Source organism: Berghia stephanieae, chromosome 10 (genome assembly GCF_034508935.2).
Source record: "Berghia stephanieae isolate SIO BIC M18660-M18661 chromosome 10, UCSD_Bste_1.3, whole genome shotgun sequence".
Lineage (NCBI taxonomy): Eukaryota > Metazoa > Mollusca > Gastropoda > Nudibranchia > Aeolidiidae > Berghia > Berghia stephanieae.
Genome location: NC_088369.1, coordinates 37,178,901 through 37,185,735, shown reverse-complemented (window position 1 = coordinate 37,185,735; position 6,835 = coordinate 37,178,901). Strand labels below are relative to the sequence as shown.

General features: G+C 35.1%; 1 protein-coding gene across 1 annotated transcript in view; it reads left to right on the top strand.

The window, feature by feature from the left end:
- Positions 1-6,307: 6,307 nt before the first annotated feature.
- Positions 6,308-6,835, top strand: part of LOC144981071 (uncharacterized) — a 466,989-nt gene continuing 466,461 nt past the window's right edge. The window contains exon 1 of the mRNA XM_078929181.1: positions 6,308-6,480. The gene's annotated coding sequence lies outside the window, so the exon portion shown is untranslated. The remainder of the gene's footprint in view (positions 6,481-6,835) is intronic.

Here is a 6,835-nt window from a genome sequence, read left to right as displayed (position 1 = left end):
TATCCATGCATACATAACAGCGTACATAAAATTTGGAAAAAGAAAAACCAAATACTTCACCCAATTTGGTGAAAGAAAGGGGGGGGGGGGGGGGGGCAGGAAAATTCTAACAAGCAGTTGAGCTAAGTTGAGGCCCAACACACAATGTCATTTAAAATTAAACATTAGCAAGATAATTCAAATTATGCAATTTAAAAATCAAATTAACTCATCATTGAAAAAAATAAAAATATAATTAACAATAAAACCGCAGCGAAATATTACGTTTCAAGAACAAGGCTAAAGAGGTAATATCATTATTACCTGACCTACCGCGGAAAAATAATCATTACAAAATAATGAAAACTGAAGAGTAAATGAAACTTACCTCATTTCGTAGTAAAACTTGTGCCTTGTGAATCACACCAAAAAAAATTTGAAGTTTATAGCAACGTTTTTTTAGAATCCTGAGGTAATTACAAGTAATTTTATTTAAATGTTATAGAAAAATATGTGAATTTGAATCACGGCTTGTGGAATAAGTACTGGAGATATTGAAATAAAAATTGGACCGATGGAAAGAGGAAGTCTGCGAGAATTCTTTGCATTTGGGTGGAATTGCATCGTCACGAAGATCGTGAGGTTAATTGGTACGGAAATCATCCATTGGTATCACCCAATGCACGTCAAATCTACGTTCTGGGAATTGATATCGGCTGACCGCTGTTGACCCCGGTTACATGTCGGGTGAGGTTACGTCGGCGCTCGGAACAGCGGGAAACTAAACGGTCAGATTTATAGTGCAGATTAGACGCCGATGTTATTAGTGGAGTTATATTTGTCATCGTTCGTGGAATAATAATAATATAATAATGTTATTATCTACTTTCTTCGCTTTGTATGGACTGGCAAGTTTCAGTATATTTTTATTTCGTACCTTTATAATGATAATTAATAGTGTTTATAGTAATAATGATGGTGATGATGATTATGATGATAAAAAGGATAATAATGATGATGATAATAATGATCATTTTTAAATAACAACAACAATAATAATGATGATAATAATGATAATAATAGTAATTTTTAATAATAATAATAATAATAATAATAATAATAATAATAATAATAATAATAATAATAATAATAATAATAATAATAATAATAATAACAATAATAATAATAACAATAATAATAACAATAATAATAATAATAATAATAATAATAATAATAATAATAATAATAATAATAATAATGAGTCAAGCTGTACAAAATGCTTTGCGTTTAACCAAAATACTCACACCATACGCCAGCCGGATATAAGGTACCAACTCACAAAAATACGTGTCGCCATGAACGTTTTTAGTCAAATGGATACAGTTGAAATAAAAGCTGACTAAAAACAATAACAAAGACCTGAGTGACGTCAACTTCGTTCTATTTATAAGCGTTGAAGATTACACAGTTTTTTGTTTTGGTACTATATATCCGACTGGCAGGTTATTATAATATTTTACTTAAACGCATAACACCGATAGGGAGAGATTCTTTTTTAGATGACAGGTTCATGTGTAAAGGTGTTTGTGATCAAAAGCAAGAATTCACTCGTTGAGTTTCTTAACCATCTATAGGTATGTTTCGTCTGGCTGGCGGATGTTATGTTATTTCACCGAAACGCATATCATCACCGTGTTTTCAATAGTCTAATAGCCTTCAACAGTCGTGACGTCACTTCCCTCGTAATGACGCATCGCATCTTATTAACTGGCTCGTCTTATTCATGTTTTCGTCCAACAGAGTCATCGATCACATGATTTGGTGCTGTCCAAAGGTCAGATTGATAATCTTATATATTGATAAATGTAAACACGCTGCTTTGTTTGTGAAAGTAGTTGTAAATATAGATAAAACGAAGTTGACGTCACTCAGGTCTTTGTTATTGTTTTTATTTTTTTTTAGCCATCCGCGTTTATGAGTAATTCTCACTAAACTGTTATTAACCAGGCTATAGATAGAATGCGCTTGGCCAAGGAGTTCACAACATTGCCATCCGGAAGTATAACGGACCAACGCACAAACTCTGTGTAACCATGAACTTTTATAGTCTGGATAATACAGTTTAGTGAGAACAACTCACAAACGCGGATGGCAAAAACAATAACAAAGGCCTGAGTGACGTCATCTGCATACTATCTATAGATAGAATGCGCTTGGCCAAGGAGTTCACAACATTGCCATCCGGAAGTATAACGGACCAACACACAAACTCTGTGTAACCATGAACGTTTATAGTCTGGTTAATACAGTTTAGTGAGAACAACTCACAAACGCGGATGGCAAAAACAATAACAAAGGCCTGAGTGACGTCATCTGCATACTATCTATAAACGACCACGATTACACATAGTTTTGTCTGCTGGTCCGTTATACTTCAGGATGGCAATGTTAATGTTATGAGCTTCTTAGCCAAGCGCATACTATCTATAGATAGAACGAAGTTGACGTCACTCAGGTCTTTGTTATTGTTTTTTTTTTGAGCATCCGCGTTTATGAGTAATTATCACTAAATTGTTTTGATGGAATGCGCTTGGCCAAGGAGTTCACAACATTGCCATCCGGAAGTATAACGGACCAACACACAAACTCTGTGTAACCATGAACTTTTATAGTCTGGATAATACAGTTTAGTGAGAACAACTCACAAACGCGGATGGCAAAAACAATAACAAAGGCCTGAGTGACGTCATCTTCGAACTATCTATAGACCCGACTATAAATGATCATGATTACACACAGTGTTGTGTGTTAGTCCGTTATACTTCAGGATGGCAATGTTGTGAGATTCTAAGTCAAGTGCAAACCATCTATTGATCGTGGTCATTGTGATTCATTACAGCCGTCTATGAACAATACCGAGTGAATTATAGTATTGGTCAAGAATGTCCACTTCGCACCTGAGATGACCAACACTATGTTTTGTAATTTTCGCTCTAATGGACACTTGACCGCTGGTCACCACCAGTCATCGCTGACGTCTGTTTCAGATAATTTTCACAACTGTATTAGTCAGGGCTTATTATTGTGAAAGAGCTGTACGCTTGGTTAAGATGAAACTCACAACATTGCCATCCGTAAATATAGATAGAACGAAGATGACGTCACTCAAGCCTTTGTTATTGTATTTTGCCATCCGCGTTGTGAGTGATTCTCACTAAACTGTATTATCCAGACTATAGATAGTATGCAGATGACGTCACGAGGGCCTTTGTTATTGTTTTTGCCATCCGCGTTTGTGGGTTGTTCTCACTAGACTGTATTAACCAGACTATAAAAGTTCATGGTTACACAGAGTTTGTGTGTTGGTCCGTTATACTTCCGGATGGCAATGTTGTGAACTCCTTGGCCAAGCGCATTCTATCTATCGATAGTATGGATATCCTTAATCTGGCTGGCGGATGTTATGGTATTTTACCGAAAAGCATAGCATCACCGTGTTTTCAATAGTCTAATAGCCTTCAACAGTCGTGACGTCACTTCCCTCGCATTGACGCATGGTAACTTAGTAACTGGCTCTAAACTATCGGAACAATGGCGGACGCCCTTATGAACTATTTCTCCGACGAGCATAAAAGCGTATCCAGAGGGAAAAAAAACATTATAAATCTGATCATGTTTTGACTTTTATACATTCTGATCACATGATATATGAAAAATTCTAGCCAGCATGAAGAATAAAAAGTACCGATTTTCTTTGTTTATAACCAAGCTGCTCGTTGCTGGGCGACGTGACATTGAATCCTATTGAGAGAATGAAATGAGACCCAATCACCCATCTTTCGTTAAAAAAAAAAAACCCCAAAAAAGCAAATAATAAAGAGCAGAGTAAACGTCACTCATCCATTCTGTCGTCTGAAGGAAAAAGACCGTAAAGCTAGTTCGAAGATGACGTCACTCAAGTCTTTGTTATTGTTTTTTGCCATCCGCGTTTATGAGTAATGCTCACTGAACTGTATTAACCCGACTATAAACGTTCATGGATACACACAGTTTTGTGTGTTGGTCCGTTATACTTCCGAATGGCAATGTTATGAGCTTCTTAGCCAAGCGCATACTATCTATAGATAGAATGCGCTTGGCCAATGAGTTCACAACATTGCCATCCGGAAGTATAACGGACCAACACACAAACTCTGTGTAACCATGAACGTTTATAGTCTGGTTAATACAGTTTAGTGAGAACAGCTCACAAACGCGGATGGCAAAAACAATAACAAAGGCCCGAGTGACGTCATCTGCATACTATCTATATATATGTTTTATCTGGCTTTATGGTATTTACCTAAACGCATAACATCAACGTGTTTTCAATAGTCTCAAGAATGAAATGAGACCCAATCACCTATCTGTCGTTAAAAAAACCCCCAAAAAACAATACGATAAAGAGCAGAGTAAAATTCACTCATCCATTGTTTGTCACCAACCAGCCAACCATATTTGTCCGAGCCCTTTGAGAGTGTGTTACACGTCTCCTTTGTTTTGATTGGTCAAAAAAAAAAAAAACAAAAAAAAACAAAGAAAAAAAAAACAAAAAACAACAACAACAAGCTACTGATATTTTGTGACAGAGTATATAATGTGTCTACTACGATTGAATCCACTGTGGAGACCGGGTGATCCACACACTTAGCATCTTTTTTATCCCTCTCATTTATCACTTTGTTGTTTGCTATCTACGTGCACATCTATTTACAAATCGGATAAAACGACACGCAACTTATAATGATGATGATGATGATGATGATGATGATGATGATGATGATGATGATGATGATGATGATGATGATGATGATGATAATAATAATATTAATAATAATAACAACTATTATAATTATAATATTAATAATAATAATGATAATAATAATAATAATAATAATAATAATAATAATAATAATAATAATAATAATAATAATAATAATAATAATAATAATAATAATAATAATAAAATAATATTAATAATGATGATGATGATGATGATGATGATGATGATAATAATAATAATATTATTCTGACTTCATCATAACCATAATCATTGAAGTGTTACATGTGTCAAAACGCCGTTAAATACCCTGTCATATGCAGAAATGAATACAATATAGAAATACAAACTAAAGAAAAGATCAACTTGGTGCATTGATACATTCAATAGGCTACACATCATCGTGAATACACACAAACAGTCATATCGGTGCAAAGATAGATCTAAATAATATACGATTCTTACACTCTTGCTTTTTGGAATTCCGGACGTGTTCCCAACCGCTGCACGACCTTGTGAGTACGCGTTGGGAAACAAAGTTCGAATCCTAAAACACACGCGTGTAAGAAATCATTTATTTTTCCCTTCAATCGATTCATTTTTAGTCGTCTGAAAACATTTCAATGATAGAGCTACTTCTTTTTAAATAATCTGATTTTTAGTGAAATTTACGTTTGGCAATCTGACGTCACAAATCATTATTGTAAACATGGTATCATTACGCGTTACTATTTAGGGAGAGGGGTGGAATAATGATAAGCTTCATGACAATAAAGAAAAAAAAAACAAACAAAAAAAACAAAAAAAACGAACATACAAAGAAAAAAACCCACAAAACCCCCCCCCCCCCAAAAAAAAAAAAACCAACAAAAAAAAAACAAAAAACAAAACAAAACAAAAAAGAAAAAAAAACAAAAAAAACAAACAAAACAAACAAACAAAAAAAAAGACAAAAAAAAAAAAAAAAAAAAACAAACCAAAAAACAAAAACAAAAACAGAAACCAAACAAACCAACAACAACAAATCTCATTCATTGCCTATCAACCGCAGCTTTTATCGTTTCAAATTATTTTTGGTATTAAAATCAAAGTGTATTCTATGTCCTCACTGTAAGCGAGATAAATGAGTTCTTTTGAATATTGGTAGAAAATATTATGCATGGTGATTTAACGTTATCACCTCGCGTGACTGTAATCCTTCAGGGCCATTAGGCCCATGGAGTGAGGAGTTCGTCCCAGTTTCTACAGCGCGAAATGGACAATAGCTATTCGATAGCAATTGAATGTATCTGGATCGACGTGTACATATATACAGGTCAGACATCCGAACCAATTTCTGGGCCTAGTTTAACATTGTTGTCATGGACAATTTTTTTTTTTTCGTCTTTCTGTTTTTGTTTGCGATTTCCATTACAACAATGAGCCCATAAGGAATTTGATTATCAGACCTGCAAATAAGTGCACGCCGATATGGGATGTAATTTTACTTTTCTAGTGATAGGAGGTATGAATGTGTAACAATCTTACTTTGTATCAATTGTGTGGTTTGAGTTATTTCTATTCTAATGCTGTGATTTGTTCAAAGGATAATGTGGTATGTGAAAATTCATGGGCGGATATTACAATACAACTAGATACCACAACATATACGGCGATTTGGAGAATATTACTATCAACGACATGTAAGTACAAACCGATTTATAATCTATGTATTCTCTATTTGTGCGGCTATGTGGTCTTGTGGTATGCATGACACTCGCTTTCGGATCGGAAGGTCCTGGGTTCGAGCCTCGCTCGCTCGGTGCACAGCTGAGTCCTTGGAAAAGGCTCTTTACTCACATTCTCTCACCGTACTCAGATGTAAAAATGAGTACCTGGCCGTAAACAGTGTTGTCTCCGTCCGAGAAAAATTATAATATCGCCTAACAGGCGTCATGTCGCGTCCTATATGTTAAGTGTTGCTGTTGGCCAGGGACACCGTGCAAAGCGGTTTGAGCACGTGTAGTGGATATTGCGCTATATAAAAGCTCAATTTAT